Here is a 17,487-nt window from a genome sequence, read left to right on the forward strand (position 1 = left end):
TGAATAAAATAATAATCTGAACAAAACTACAAATTGAATGTCTTGCAAAAACTAAGTATAATTACTTATAAATGCACAAGTTTTAGCAAAATTAATGAGCAGAGATCTTCAATAACTTCTTATGGGTATGCTAATAGAATTTTTTTGGTATTATTAAATCAATATAAGAACAAAATAAACAACCTCTATATGTGGCCAAAATATGAACTAACAATTAACAGTGCCCAAATTTTACCTAACCGCCAGCACACAGAACATAAAAATTTAATTTGTAAAAAAACAAAATAATTGTATCAATAACAACTTACTGAGGTATACATCTTATTTTAGTAGATAGTCTTGGAAAACTATACCATAAAAGAGTTAATAAAAATTCTCGTGTAAAAAGGTGAATGATGAGCTGAGCGGGGCACTATGTGATAAGTGGTGAGGTGTGCATCTCAAGCTACACCAACTCTGCTTGCCTTGTGTATGTGCTAAGAATGGAGAGAAGTTAGATAAGCCAGAAAGAAACCATTGACAGCCAGGCCATAACTACTAGCAAGGTGAAGGAAGGTCTGAGATTTAACAAAGAACGAAGCACATTGTGTCATGTCACACTTGCACCTGCCTTACAAGACTTGCTTCATTATCGTTGTTTTCTCGAAGGGAGACCAACATTAACCTATGAATGTCACTATTAAAAGTTTGTACTGTAATTTGTTTACAGAAAATACAGTACAATATATAATTCTCAAAGTATGTTAGATTTCCAATCCTCTTGGGTATCAGCACAAACATTGATTCTCCTGGGGCAGATAGATCCGGTTTTCATCTGCAGTTTGTACTGTAGCCAACATTATTTATGGCTGATATGGGAGCTGTAATGTTACGATTTCCATCTGGCGTAAGGTCAGGTGAAGCAGACGAAGCATGTGGCCCAATGCGCCATCACCGCACCTACAAAGAAATCTTTCTTTTTTGAGGACATGAAGGGCAGCTTTTTCACCATGGAGGCCACTACAGGTCTTCTTCCAACTTTAATGTTGAAGCACAAGAATTTTTGAGATCACTATTACGTCGTAACAGCTGCCACTGATAATTTTGACTCCATTGAACATGAGGTGGGAAATTAGACTAAAGTAGCATCCTCTAGAAGCTATTGTGTTGCACTTCCCCAAATTTAATTTTCAATCTTTGACAAAAACCAAAATAAGGGGTTTACTACTCCAAAAGAATTGCTATGGTTACATGGTGCCACTTGGCATTGTAGTTTTTCCGAGATTAGAGGAGTGGGAGGGGGAGAAAAAAGAGAAAGGGAGAGGAAAACTAGAGAGAAGAGGACAAAGAGAAAATAAAAGAGAGAGGAAAAAGAAAGATAGAATGAGAAAGAATAAATGAAAAGTTTGTATATAATTTTAAAAGATATTGTTTTCAACTTTAAGTGTAGGACTACAAATATAATTAATAAATTAATATTTTACACAATCTTCCCTGAAGAAAATAACAGATTTCAGCACATATAATAATAATAACACTGGAAGATAAGAAACCAAGATTATATGTGCTGTCCTAAAACATTTTACCTGTCGAAATCTCCCTATGAAACTAAATTATCAAAACTAGAATTATTTACCACAAAAAAAAACCACATTGAAAACAAATATGTTCAATGCATGATATTAATGCACTCATACAGCACTGATAGCGTTGAAAGGAACAGAAAAAAAGTCTGCAAAATGGAGGAGTGAAAATAATAAAATTAAATTAACGGGAAACAAGAAAGCAAAGTTAAGAGATAATAAAAAAAAGTTATAAAACTCATTATTACAGAGACTAGGTAACCATTATAGACAAGAGCTAATTAAATTTGATGTAAATGTTTTAAATCAGTAGTACTGTACCAAATTTGGTAATAGTTAAACACATAAGTATTACAAAAAATGTCATTTTACTTCAGATTACAAATACTGTAACTATCAAATTAATCTCCAGGGTAACATCACGGATTTAAGTTTATAATATAAATTTATTGTTTTGGCATTCCCTGCCCTACGTTTAATTCATGCCTCAAAATTTAACAAGTTCAGGTTACCTGAAAATGAATACTTGCAGATTTGCCAGTAATGATCATGCCACATTTCCTAGCTCTTGATGTTGTTTTGTCTCAAAAAATATGTTGTTTTGATTTTTGAAAATATCCCCAATGTCAGCTTCTTTTGCCCACATGAAAACATGCATTCTTGTTTTTAATTTAATACATTGTGTTTGAAATTAAAAACCTACGCATCCAGTCAACAAAAACTTAGTGGAAATTACAGTTTAATCAAGTTCGGAAATGGTACACACAGAAATTGGAATGTACCCCCTACAATCGTGCTTTGTATGTACACCATGATGTAGCACACAATCAGGGCTGCACATGTACCACACGTAGCCAATCAGAACGAAGATACTGCCAAGCAAATGTGGTAATAAATTGTTTGATAAGGTGGAAATAATTTGACAAGGCAAAAGATAGTGGTGGCTTTTCCTAAATAACAGATTCACACAACATACGAAAACAGGGAAGGAAAAATTTTAACGGCATTGATATTTAATAGATCACGGTGATCATTCCGCAAGCACAATAACCACAAGTAAACACCAAGGTTTCAACACTTGGATGCATAGTTAGCCAAACTTAGTTTTTTAGTATTTGATGTAAACAGCTGCTAATTCTGCAAGTATTCTGTTCTGTAGCTAGCAGATTTGTGTCTGTGTACATCCTGTGAGGGTGCTAAATCATACAAGATCATTCCTTCATACATTATATTCTCAAGGGGAACAAATAAATTTGATAATTATTTTTATGGAAAAAAAAATTCTTACCATATATTAAACACACACAAGAAAGCCTGCAATTCCATACCAAATCATATATAAATTAATTTTAACTACTGTCATTTTAAACAATTCTGGAATATTTTTTGCAAGGGACTTTAATTTGTGCAAAGGTTAATATTTTTTGTAATATTATTAACAATGTATTCATAAGCAGCCTTTATATAAACATTCAATGTGAACAAGCAACAGATACATGTTGTGAAAGCAAACTTGCGGTGCTAAAAGTGCTACTATTGTATTTTGCAGGTGTAGTCACAAGGTTTTTCACTGCACAAAGGTAAAAATTAGTTTTATTGCCTATAGAAAGAACAATCACAACTTCTGTCTTCAAGATGTTGAAAACTGCTTTCAACTAAAGGGGAAAAGCTATACGCTTATGTCTTAATTACAACATAACCGTAACAACCTTTCCCCCTCAGTCAAACCACGATATGCATCTTCATATGGAGACTTCTTGTATCCCTGAATATAACTAAAGGAATTGTACTTTTGAGTGTAAATCTTAAATAAATTTGTTAGGTAACTTTACAAAAATTATAAAAGCACATACATTATCAATCTTGTGATAGCTACACACATCAGTATTTTTTTAACTCTGTTCATGATTTCATACATTAAAAAATTTTTACAGAATGAAAGCATGTATAATTCTGAAATACCATAACCTACATTAACTTACATGACAGACATAAAAAAATAATAACTCAATAAATGCTAATGGCACATCAGAATGATCTCCAAAATAAAGTAGTTTAACATCATGTTTTTTTTTTAATCTTTGGCCTAGCTCTGACTACTACAACAAGCAAATGGTTTACTGAGACATGGGCTTGAATTATACATCTTAAATGGAATTTTTTCCAATGCAGCAATTGTACCGTTCAGCTCTTTGATCCAAGACCCAATGATCTTGGCCCAAAAATTATCTGGGGGCTCATTCCTCTGAATGTTGTGCCACACATAATGGGACCGCACAATCTTCGCTCATGTGAACCAAAGTACATACATTTCCTAAGTTTCCAATTTGAGACTACAGGTGCCACAGTGTCAAAAAACGTCAAGTGCATTTTTAGTGGTTGGATGGAAGTCGCTAGTCACTATGACACTGCAAGTAAATGATTAATGCATTTGCCACAGATAGCAGCTCCTGTGGCAGCATCCAAATCTCTAATAATTTTTAACTGAAAACATATACTGGTATTTAAGTTATAACAAAACAGTGCAGTGCAAAGTATGAATAGGTTTTTATTTTAAAAATTTCCATGTGGAAAGATTTATGACTAAATAAGAAAAAGCCTTATTAAAGCATTAAATTAAAATAACAAGCATTTCAAACACTGAAAATATGGATATTTCACAGGACAAATTATTTTGGAACACTAAGAAGCAGTATTTTTGTAACATGAATTGAACACTGTTATAGTATTTTTCAAGAGGGCGTAAGGAAAAAAACATAAGCAGGAGGAAATATGAATTAAGCACTTGTCAATGTTTGAACTTTTTACCAATTGAATCATCAAGCTACACAAATTTAAATTCAAAAACACTGATGGATACACCCGATGCTCAAATTTTCTTAACCAAACCAACCATTTTTCAACTTCATCATCGTGCTTCCAGCTTCTATTTTATTTGTTTTTAAAGACATACTGCAACATTTCTGTAAATCAATTCATGATTACGATGAAATAAATTAAACTCTTTACCTGCAATAGAAAACGCTGTTTTTTTACTCGTCATTGCAAAATAGTTAACAATCTAAAATATTGTGCGACTACATTCATACGTCTAAAAATACATTAGAACGGCAAGGAATGGAAGGATTTGTCATTTTTTTCTTCAAGACAAGGGTGCCAACAGACACCTAACTGCGAACGTTATGAATCTTCGAAATGTTGAATACACAGCGTTAGCTAACACTAACATGCTGCACTAGTGTTCTGGCACACTTACATTTGTTTTCCATACAATCCTATTTAAACAATCTACATCTATGGTACAACAGTGATTGCAAAAAAAAACATGAAAAGTATAAAATAAACCTTTTAACATTAAATTTCACACTTGGGATAAGAGTAGGATAGTTAGGTAATGTAAAACTTTTGCATTTATTGTAATTAGAAAGCAAACCTTATAAGCAGGAAATACACAATTAAGAAACATATGCAGGAAACCGGAAGAGGGGGAAATAGGAAAGTGGTGGGGGGACCGGTAGATGAGACGGCAGGGGAGAGGTAGAAATAATGCAGCATACTTGCACACAAGTTTTTATTTGCAGGATCTTTTGACGTACTAAATTAAAACAGCAAGCATAATATACCACAGAATCAATATTTACAGGATCATGCAAGCATAATATACCACAGGATCAATATTTACAGGATCATGCCATCAGGATCAAGGAAAAAAATTTGGATACGTGATACGGAACTGTTAGAGAATTAAAAATATTTATTATGCCTTTTTTAAATGAGTTATATTAAAAAATGATTTTTTTGTAAACAAGTTTGAACATAAAGAGTAATAGGAATAGCACTAATCTTCTAATTTATAAATTGAGCTAATCCTTTATCAAAAAATTTTGGATGTTTATTTATGTATCAATACAAAAATATCAAATTAATCAGTTCTACTACAGTAAACACCCAAACCCTTTATTTTAAGGGCCAATCCATCTCGAGTTATCCAGAATAAAAATAAATGGTTGCTTGGCCATTTTTAAATCAAATTATTTATCTGTTGATTCCTAAATGATTAGTGAGTCCAAAAGGAGTAATTTAATATTTTTATGTTTTTCTGAATTCTCATGGCAGCCATTTTTGTTTTACAAAATGTGCTGATTTTTGGGTTTGTAAGGGTTTACGTTAATTTTCATTACTCGTAATTGGTAAACTGGAGGTTGAAGAAACCAAAACCAGTTTATTCAGGAAGATAGCCTTTTACTATATCTGGTACACATTTAAGGAAAATTGTATCCCAAATACCAAGAAATAAACTTAAGTTCAACTTCAAAAATTACAAATTTTCAATTTTCAAGGGCATACTATTCCTAAAAGAAATCTATTCTCCATATTACTTTTGCAGGGATGTAATGCAATGTACATATTTACTAAAAATTTAAACCATGAGTTTTTCTTCTTTTAAGAGCTATGGGTTTTCAAAATCTTAAGATTTCAAAAATACCCAAAGTTTGATACCTTATATCTTTGATGGAACCAAGTTTAAAAATCGGAAATTTTTACAGATAAATCCTCTGTTGTGTAATATACTGCTGTGAAATTTTCAGGTTTGAGATGTATCTACAATTGAAGTTAGCAAAACATTCAAAATCCCATAAAAATGTATTTTTTTGCTGAGAATGACTGAGCATTAAATTTGACTATAAATTATTTTATCAAAAAATAAATCAAAATATGATCTCAACTAATATTTAAAATTAAAATTAAATTTCAAATTAATGCAAACTATCAAATTAATGTTTATGGTATTTATCTTTTCAAATAATAACCCACCATCTGGTGCATTAATTTTTATTCTGTTGAGTTATATTATGTCATGTTTATATTTATAAGATAATCTCTGAAAATGCAATAGGCCTAATATTCTTATTCAACAAAATGTTTGGATGTTCAGACCTGTTCACAAACTTATGTGATAAGACAGACTTGAATAAACTTTAAAGTAGAAACTTGACTAGGCCTGTGATCTCTTGCCAAAAAAAGTCTCTTCAAGCAAGGTTACATGCATGCATGCATGCACATACCTACACACACAAACAGGGGGGGGGGGGGGGGGGAGAGAGAGAGAGAGAGAGAGAGAGAGAGAGAGAGAGAGAGGGAAAAGAGAGGGAAAGAGAGAGAGAGGGAAAGAGAGAGAGAGAGCGAGAGAGCAATACTGATTACAATAGTTCAGTTTACTTTATGCATTCGACTGAGTGGTTGTGTGAAGTTGTGTCATTTTGAAATATAGAAATACAGTGTTCTATTGGAATTTTCAAGAAAGATGAGTGGTATAAAGAGCAGAAGGCAATTACAATAATAAACAGAGATTCTGAAAACGATCAATTTTTAATTTTAAATAGAGATGGTCATGAAGTATGTAACACTGCAAGTACCACGAGAAAAATTTTTGTTTGAATTCAGCTATATTTTTTTCATGGTATAACAAAAGGACTTGGAGAAATAACAGTTGACCACTTATCAAAAGAAAGGAATATTGACAATATTTCACTTATTCCTGGCTGGCAAGTCATGTCCAATTTGCTGCACCAAAATCTTTGTTACACAGGAACAAGAATTAAACACCGAGGACCACTATGATACAGAATATCATGAACCCTCAGAAGCTTTTGATAAAACTGACTCAAAATGTACTATGATAGAACTTTCCCCACACCCAAAAAAAATAATAAGAAAACTGAGCTCAGAAAAAAGAGTTACTGCTTAGGAAAAAAGTTGGATATGGTTTCGGATACAACTAAACAAAATCTTCGAGTTGTCATTTGATCAAGATATTTCTATTTCATTCACCAGTGATGAAACGTTTTCTCTTAATGGTGCATATGCAGATCTGATTCAGATATTAAAAGAAAAATGTTAAGTATCTGACAAAGAAACCAAAGTGAAAATTCTCAGCCTTCTTCCTATTTCATTGAATAGAGAGAAAGTAAGTAAAGAGTTTAATGTTTCTAAACATTTAGTTCGATTAGCTAAAGAAATTACAAAAGAATAAGGTATCTTACCCGAACTTACTAAGAAAAAAGGTAAAATAATTTAATCTGAAACAATTAACAATGTTAAGTTATTTTATGAAGATGAGTATAGTCAACTGATGTCTTAAAAAAAAAAAAAAAAACTGTGCAATAGTCAAAGAACATAGTAGGCCCTATCAGAATTCAGAAACCAAGAAAGGCTGCTACTATGCAATCTTAATGAGTTGTTTCTGGAATTCATAACTAATATTCTAATCAGAAGATTAGAAGAACAAAATTTTGTGAACTAAGGCCTAAATGGTGTTTTCTTAGCAGGTGGACCTGAAACATATTGTCTGTGTTTATGTTTATACCACCAGAATATCAAGTTAGGGGCATTCCTTGCAATATCATCCACTATCTCAGATTTGGATGAAATTTGGTACCTCGTTTCTTCAGACAAATATAAGAATCAGTATTTTTCATTTTTTGGAATATTGGGTCTAGTTTGGAATTTAAAGCCCTTCAAAGTTTCACTCGTGGAATTTTTTTTACTCCGCAACCCAAGTCGAGTGACACATCTTGCTTCAGTTTATATTTGTAATAACAGTTATTAATGTAGAATCATAAAATTCATCATATTTATTCAGAATTTTACTTAAATTTCAAATGTCACTCGTAAAAAGTAATTAAATGTCCAGAAGTACATGCAATTTATATTAGAAGTGGAAAAAATGAATTACCAAAAATTGTAAACATCAGTTCAGTAATCCTATAACAACTTATTTCTATTAATCTTCACAATTTTGGGCTTTGCATCATAAGAAAGAGAACAAAATTTGCTACAAAATGAAATAAAATTGGTGGATATTTACCTTCATTCATTTATAAAAGCAAGTTCTTTGTGAAAGATGAGGTTAAGATGATTATAAATCAGTTTTAAGTTTACAAAATAATTTGTACATGTAAAAGCAAATATGTAGTAAAATTTTTATTGCAAAAATATTTGAAATAATGATTTAGGCATGTTGAAAATGCACATTTAAAATACTGTAGGCCTATATATAAAAATATAAATGGAAAAAAAAGAAGAAAATGTTTGAAGAAAAGTTATGGTTCAATCAAATATGGTCACTCAATTAGTTTGCAAAATAATGCATCTTCTTGCTTAAATGTAGATAATGTAACATATTGCATCATCTAAATGTTTACTGTACGGTGATCTCATAGAAGATATTAGTCAGTCACAGGTTGTCCAGTGTGTGGGAGTCTTAGGAGCTGCTACTTTTGTGTGCACTTCAAGTTATCTGGGATTGTTTAATCTATGACTGTTAATGTTTGAGTGTTGACATGTAGCTGGTTTTATTTATTTAATTTTGATAAGTTCTTTGCTTTGTATTTTCTGACCGATGTGGGTAAAACCTAAAGTTTTTTTTTTACAATCTACAATGGCTACCAGTTTAAATGAAAAGTGTAGTGTAGGTCTTTTTATTAATTCTGTGTGTAATATAAATACATACAAAGAAAAGAAGATAATTCTCAATATTGCTGAACTTAAAGAAAAATAAATTTTGCTTTGGAGGATTGATGGATTCACACAGCATTCAAATCCAAGCATATGTTCACACCACTATGCATCATCCATTAAATAGGCCTATTAAGGAGAAGCTTTTAAAAATGTTGTGACCCAGCAAAGAAACTAAAAAGGTCTATAAAAAAAGTGGCATAAGACCTATATCTCTTTAAATGGCCAATGAAGCAAAAAAGGAAAGCTGGTGTTTTGTAAGTTCCTGGACAAAAGCTGTAGGACTAAGTTATTTCAAGAACAGTTTAAAAATTCACAGAATAATTCTAATGAAGAGGAAGGCTCAGACCCTCACAGGCTTACACCTACAAAGGAAGACCTTAGTGACATTACACCATTTGAAAAGGAAGATTTGAATTTAAGCATGAGTACTCTTGATGTATCTCCCTTAAAACTAAAAGGACTTTCAAAGCGTTCAAAATTAGTGTACAGTAAAATTAAAATATGCAACATCCATAAGGAACAAGTTGCACATTTCATCAGTTGCATCTAATTCCTGGTCACGAAAGAAAATTTCAACAGCATTCAATGTTCCTGAGTACATAGAATTTCAAGCCAGCTGGTGACAGAAAAGGAAATTCTTTCATATCCTAAGCCTTTGCAGGTCAAAAAATTTCTGCTGAAATTTTTGAAAAAGTTAGCAATTTTTATCAAGCAGATGAAAACAACAGACTAATGCCCGATGCCAAAGATAAGGTTTGTGCACACAAAAATGCTTATGAACCTAAGTGCCTAATACTCTGCAATATTAAGGAACTACACACAGAATAGAGAGAAATTTACTTGTGATAAAGTAGGATTTTCTAAATTCTGTTAGCTGTGGCCGAAGGAAATGGTTTGTCACAGTTGGTCAGCCAGGTACACATTCTATGTTTGCTCAATATACCAGAATCCAATTCTTCATTTAAATGCTATGAATTTTAAAAAATCCAAGCTAAGGGACCTTATCAATTTACTGGTATGTGGTAGTGAAAACAGTTATTGCATGTTAATATGTCCAAATTCTTAAAAAGTACATGAATACGTAAGAAACAATTTTACTGGCTTTGATGAAGATGAAATTCAGTTTTCACAATGGGTAAATGGCTGATCGCAACCATTTACAAACGTTGGTCCTTACTTTATGTGAGATTATTGATCTGCTTTTGAAGAAACTAGCAGCTTTAAATTTAATACCACACTCATTTGTCTCTAAACAGCAGTCTAACTATGTCAAACAGATGAAAGAAAACCTTCAGCCAAATGAAATAATAGTTTTCATGGACTTTGCAAAAAACTATTCTTTTGTTATCCAAGACAAAATTCAGTCATATTGGGTGCATTCTGCTGCACATTACAATCAGTAATTCTGTACTTTAGAAAGGATGGGAAAATATGTAATATGTCTTTGTGTTTTATCTCAAATTACCTAAACCATGATTATTGTTATCTTTGTATGAGGTTCAAAGAAGATTGAGCTTACTAATTCATGAAGAATCAATCAAGTAGAGTATATCACAGATGGTAGTGCAGCACAATACAAGAATTTTAATAAAAGTTTGGTCAACCTCTGCTATCATTTGGAAGATTTTGATTTAAATGCTTCTTGGACCTTTCATGCTTGAGATGGTCTTGGAGGATGTTTTAAAAGGGCAGAATCTAGAGACAACTGAGAAGATATTTCAATTTTACAATGAATTCTTTACTAAAATTAAGTTTCAGCTGATCAAAGACATAATGTTCATGCAGTGGAAGAAAAGCGTAACAAACGTTTCTCAGAGTTCACAACTGAGCCTGGAACAAGGTCCTTGCACTATTTCATCCCACTATCTAAAACTACAATAGCAGCTACACAAATTAACTCTCATGAGAATTTTTTTGTTAGAGTACTCTTTAACTGAAAAAAAGGAGAGCCTCAAAATTAAAAACAATTTGTATGTGTATTCAGATTATAAGTGTTAAGTATATGTTTTAGTGCTTAAAAAAGATGAAGATTCAATGATTAAGTTCATGCATCCTTACTGGCCAGCTAAATTATTTTACTGGCCAGAACATCATAATTATGGCCAGAAAGATTCATACTAGATGCAATTAGTAAACATTTTCTAAACTGTTGATGTTCTGGAACTTAACTGAGGTTGGAAGGGTGCATTATAAACTGACATCTATGTGTGAGAGAAAAATTACATTAAAATGGTCAAAATGGAATCAGCTTCTTCATAGATTACATTGATAAAGAACTTAAGTAGGCCTACTTCGGATATGTACATCAAGTGACAACGGTATTGTAAAAAAATGTAATTTTCATGAGCACAGCTTGCAGGCCTAACTTTGACTACTGTAATTCTGTAATTTTATTTATATAAACTTATTTACTCTATGTACAGTTAACAACAATTCTATCCACCAAAGCATTTCTTTAGGTGGGGTGAGGGTGAGAAGGTAAATAAATATTCACGAATTTTATTTCACTATGTTGTAGCAAATTTTGTGCTCTTTCTAATGGTACCAAGCCCGGAATTATAAAAATTACAAGAAAAAAGTTATAATAGGATTATGGAACTGATTTTTACATTTTTTGGTAATTCATTTTTTCTACTTTATATAAATTGCACATACGTACTTCTGGGTATTTAATTACATTTTAGAAGTGATATTTGAAATCTACGTAAAATTCTAAACAAGTATATGGTGAATTTCACGATTCTACATTAATTCTGTTATTACAAATTTGTTGAAGCAAGATGTGAAACTCAACTTTGGCTGCAGATAAAAAAATTTCCACCAGAAAGAAAATTTGAAGGGCTTTAAATTCTAAACTAGACCCAATATTCCAAAAATGAAAAATATGGGTTCTAATATTTGTCTGAAGATACCATGTACCAAATTTCATCCAAATCTGAGATGGTGGGGTGGACCATGTTTATCTTGGCTGGATGACCCATTAATGATAGAAGGTGCAAACTTAAAAGTAGATTATAAAGATCTGATAGGAATTATATTATGCGACCTTAATAACTACAAATTTATGATTAATGATTGTGATTAATGTCCAGGGAAAGAAGCTTAGTCAGATATGTTTTTTTTTTTCAAACAGACAAAAGTGGTATATTGCCAGATAGTAAAATATTACTTTTTAAACCGCGGATCTCATCAGAAAGAACAGAACTAGTAACTTTAATCATTTTTTGAGCTGTTTGCTAAGAATCTCATTGCATTACGAAAACATCACTGTGTGTCAAAGATTCAAACAAGATTTCTGAAAGAAAAAAAAATCTTACCAAAGAAACTATTATTTTGCCTGGTTTTTCTAAAAATTATACTTTTATTGTACAAAATGAAAAGCCAATGTTTTTGTGTCATTTGTGATTTTTTGGAAAACAATACAGCTGCAGTCCATTGCTTTCTACAGCATCTGGTAAATAACATCAAAAGAAATCATCCATATTAAATAGTTAATTTATTTTTCTGATGGTGCTTCTGGCCAAAAAAAGAACAGAAAAAATTTAACTAACTTATGTCACCATACTGCAGATTTTAATTTGGAGGCTGATTGGCATTTTTTTTGCTCCGTGTCATGGTATAAACGCCTGTGATGGTGTGGGTCGGACCACAAAACAAGATATTACCAAAGCAAACCCTACACTAATCAAATATTGACACCAGCTGAAATAATTGAATTTTGTCAAGAACAAGGAATCACCTTCATTTACAAAAATGATGAAGTAATCATTCCACATCACAACAGGTAAGTAACTTCTTAATTGATTTAAAAACTCTGTGGCAATTACTGGCACAAGGAATTTTCATGTGTCAGAGCGCTTCATTCCTTCACAAGCTAAGGAATATGAAATTCACTATAAAATTTGCACAATAACACTTCATACAAGAGATTATATTGCATGTGTATATGATGGTCAATAGTGGCCGGTATAGGTGAAATGACAGTGATATAAATAAAGATTAACATTTTTTCATCCTGCCGTACCAAGGACAGCTTTTAAGAAAAAGGAGAAAGCCAGATTTGAGTGCCCCATGAACAATGTTTTTAAGGGAACTGAGTGCCTTAGAACTTGCAACTTCTGGGTCACACAACATTTCCCTAAAACTAAGTGAAGAAATATCAATACTTTAGTGATGTGCTGGTTGAAAATAATATATCAATATTTGTACTTTAAGTTTTAAAGTGTTTTAACAATGGTATCCATAGTTAACCTGTATAGTAAAATAGTGAATAACTAGCTCAATATACTGTGGAACCTGAACTGGCCATGAATTATATTCACATTATTCAAGTTCACTAAACGTTTAAAAATTGCACAACATACTTCATGTAAAAAAGATGTTAACATATTACTTGAGATCATATTTTAAATTATTAATAAGAATAATACCTGTCATTCTCTGCAAAAAAAAAAAAAAAAAAAAAAAATTATGGGTTTTTTCTTTACTTGTAGATAAATCTCAAACATTAAATCCTTACAGTAGTGTAATACACTACAGAGGGTTTATCTGTAAATATTTCAGATTTTTAAACTTTGCCACAAAAGATGTCAAACTTTGGGTGTTTTTGAAATCTACAGATTTTGAAAACCCATAACTCAAAAGAAGCAAATCTCAGGGATGAAATTTTTAGTAAATATAGTGCATTACATCCCTACAAAAGTAATATCAAGTATAGATTTCTTTTAGGAATAGTATGCCTTCGAAAAATGAAAATTTGTCATTTTTGAAGTTGAACTTTAAGGTTATTTTTTTGGTATTGGAATACAATTTTCCTTAAATGTGTACCAGAGAGAATAAAGGCTGTACATTCCTAAATACTGTTTTTTTTTTCTCTTCAAAATTGAGTTCACCTATTACGAGTAGGATGTAAAATTAATGCAAACCCTTAAAAACACAAAAAACAGCATATTTTGTAAAACAAAAATGGCTGCCATCAGAATTCATGTAGGGATCAACAGCCAAACAATCATTGATTATAAAAAGGTCAAGCAACCCACCTTTGGATCACTTGACATGGAATTGACCCCTAGGTCTCTCATATTATCCATGATGAAATACATTTAAAAAATTGATAATTATATTTATTTAAATTTAATTCAATCACTTGTAGGTAATTAACCAACTTAGGCAAATTTTTATTTTATTTTGTAGTAGTAGGAAGTCATGCAATTAATATAGGCAGCTATTTTTTGTTATAGACATTTTTAATACTTATGGGGCAGTAAATGTTTGCTCATCTTTGTGTGGTGATATAAAATCAAAAATTTACACTGAAGGTTTTTTATCTGCCATGGTAAATAATTTTAACTATTTCTGATATACAGTAAAAAAATGCCACAATGTAGAACCTATGACAAGTGTATTGACTATAATATACATCTTTTAAATAAAACAATGTGTACAAAACCACAAACTAAAAAGAAATTTTCTACGGAGTACAAAAATCTTATGTACAATGCATTATATTAAATAAATTATTTCGCGACAATTAAATTAAGCAATATTATGCCTACAGTATGTAGGTATTTCACAAAATTCCAGTAATTTGATTTTTATGTACTTTGTATATTTTTTTATAATGTAAAAATTTAAACAAATATAAAGATCTTTAACGATTATGTATTTGGGGTAGAGTAATTGGATTTAACTGCAAATTTGTTCTTTCAGATCAAATAATATGGCATATATCATTACCCACCGTAGATGCCCACATCTGACAAAAAGAATGCTATAGGTAAGTAACATCATGTAGATACACATGCTAATAACAACAAAATTCCATTTAAATTGTCTGCAAGGTGAGGGTGGGTAATAATACAGTGCAATGAAACTATTTGACAGTACCTACCTAGGTATTTCCTGAATTCAGATACATTAAAACCAAGTATAAGAATTTTAACTTTTCATGCTACAAAGAACAAAAGTTATGACAATAAGTTTGACCTGTTTGTGATTTGGTCGCTGAAACTGTCAAGATTAAAATCTGTACACAACATAATTAAATGGAAATATTAATGTTAAGGTTTCAGTGACATTGTAAGCATTCTCCAGAAATAGTTTGCACTAACCAATAAATATTAAATTAAAAAACCAACACTTGGACAGTTAAAAGTAACAGATACTCAAAGAACTTTAAATAATTAACTACACTTATTTTAGTTACTGAATAAAATTCAACAAGGTATGTACACAGCTAGCTTCATAAATCACCTTTATACACATGCAAATACCAGCCTTAATTTAACATTTGTAATAAAACCAAGGAGTTTTCTCAAGAAATGTCTTATTTGTACATTCCAAATCAAAACAGCAAGTTACTGCTAACTAATTTACAACATTTACACCGGAAGTAGCCTTTTAAGAAAATAGAAACTATACTGTTCGCATTTGTTTATATACTAAAATGTATTGTTGTTAGAGGTAACTTACTTATTTATAGAAATAAAGACTGAGCGTAGCAAACAAATACATATAGTTCGAAATCGAACTCGCAAACACGGCGAATCATCGTCAAAATGGAGCACGGTTTCACTGTGAACCTACGCTACCGTTCGATAATTAACACACTAAAATGTCGCTGCCAATCTCTCAATAGGTGTGAATGATAGCTGCAAAACGTAAATTCCACTGACGGCCGAAGCACGGCCGGATGACAGAAGGATGCTTAACCCTGTTGTCACTTTTTCTGAGTAGTTTACAAAAATCTTCCGTAAGAAATACTATACTGAACAATAACTAAAGACAGCGCCACTTCGAGAATCCTCGGCAACAACAAACCAAGTGGCGAACAATGAACTTTGAGAACGCCATTTGAAGTGTCCTCTTTCGGCTTGGATACCTTGCTAAGCTTACGTTCAATACTTGCTATCGAATACCCTCAATCCGGCCAAAGGTGAAGAGGGCCTACAGTATACGTACAAATACATGCGCAATTTGTTTGTGACACACTAATTTCATGCTCACCACTTCGTTCTACCGTTCAAACTGCTTTAGAACGCCAAAATTGTCGAAACAGTCTTCATTCCACATATCGCCAAGTATCGTGTAAAATAGTCGAAATTACTTACAAGACCCGTGATCTAATTGGTTAGAATAATACCGTCTATCCTTGCTTGCCGTGGAAATACAACCAATCGGATGGTATCTTATATGCCATCATTAGAAACGAGGATGCCAAGCAACCAATGGCGCACTAGCATTCACGCACGTACTTGTATAGCATTTTCTTTACCTAAACGCATTTTAAAATATTGAAATACATTAAATAATAAGATAAATAACATTACAGATATATATAATATTTGAAACATCATTTAACATTAAAAACTTGCATTACTTACGTATATTTAAGGTGTTGCAGGCATTTTTTCTGTGCACAATAGAAAACATTACAAGCATGAACACCAATATAACGCTGCAACTCAAACTAGTTCAATCGTGATTTTGTATAAAAACTACATTGTGTTATCCCACATTTGAATAAAACGCTGCAAAATACCTTTCTTCTACACTATCAATCACTAGTTGACCAAAATGTTAACTCCTTACATCCGGTCATCTAGATCACTTTCCACGATACTACTGTCATCTAGTGAGTAACGCATGAACTAAATTTACGCGCGTTTTCAAAATGTTCGTGTGCGCGTACACATTTTGTTACAAATAGAAATACAAGTTATTGCTTCTGAATGGAGAATAATAAAACTTCGCCGCCTTCAAGGGGGCACAATAAATATTTTATGCAAACGTGTATTTATGTAACTTATGTTATTGTGAATAACTACTATAGAGTCAGAGGAATACTATAATGTGACTTTATAAATAACAAAGTGATAAATACTAATTATTCTTAATGAGCTGTATTCATGTGGGTATCTCTTTATCTGACCTAATCAAGTAGGAATTGTAATTTAAATATTAAACTAACGATAATCATGTTAAATCTCCAACACTGTGTAATCTAAATGATTTGTGTTACAAACTTATGTGAATGGCAAGACAATATGGGTTCGATCCCTGGCAGATCCATGTTTTTTTCACAACTAGCAAATGTGGTTAATGTTACTGGTGGGATACTACCATTTACCCACATATATATTCCATCGCTACTACACTGTAAAAGCTCATTCTACAACACACCAGGGCCGTTGAAACTAAAGACTTGGGAGCATATTATTTCGTCAGGCCCCCTCTCCATAACTTAACGTATAATTTTTCAAATACCACAATTTTAAAAAAAAATGTAAAGCCTAAAGGTTATTTTTGCCATAACTTTAAATCTGATATGGAAAAATTGCATAAATTGTAAGCAATAGAACTGTAATTTTTGGCCTACTTTCATGGTAAACACAAGATAAAAAAA

General features: G+C 31.8%; 1 protein-coding gene across 10 annotated transcripts in view; it reads right to left on the reverse strand.

Annotated features, from left to right (window-relative positions):
• LOC134537773 (chromodomain-helicase-DNA-binding protein 7-like) overlaps positions 1 to 16,722 on the reverse strand; it is a 112,115-nt gene extending 95,393 nt beyond the window's left edge. For 5 of the 10 annotated variants that reach the window (XM_063378554.1, XM_063378559.1, XM_063378560.1 and 2 more), the window contains exon 1: positions 16,089 to 16,425. The gene's annotated coding sequence lies outside the window, so the exon portion shown is untranslated. Of the gene's footprint in view, positions 1 to 15,554; positions 16,427 to 16,465 lie in introns of those variants that run through there. The other 5 variants (XM_063378553.1, XM_063378556.1, XM_063378552.1 and 2 more) reach the window with 4 other exon arrangements.
• Between the last annotated feature and the right edge of the window lie 765 nt (positions 16,723 to 17,487).

Source organism: Bacillus rossius, chromosome 12 (assembly GCF_032445375.1).
Source record: "Bacillus rossius redtenbacheri isolate Brsri chromosome 12, Brsri_v3, whole genome shotgun sequence".
NCBI lineage: Eukaryota > Metazoa > Arthropoda > Insecta > Phasmatodea > Bacillidae > Bacillus > Bacillus rossius.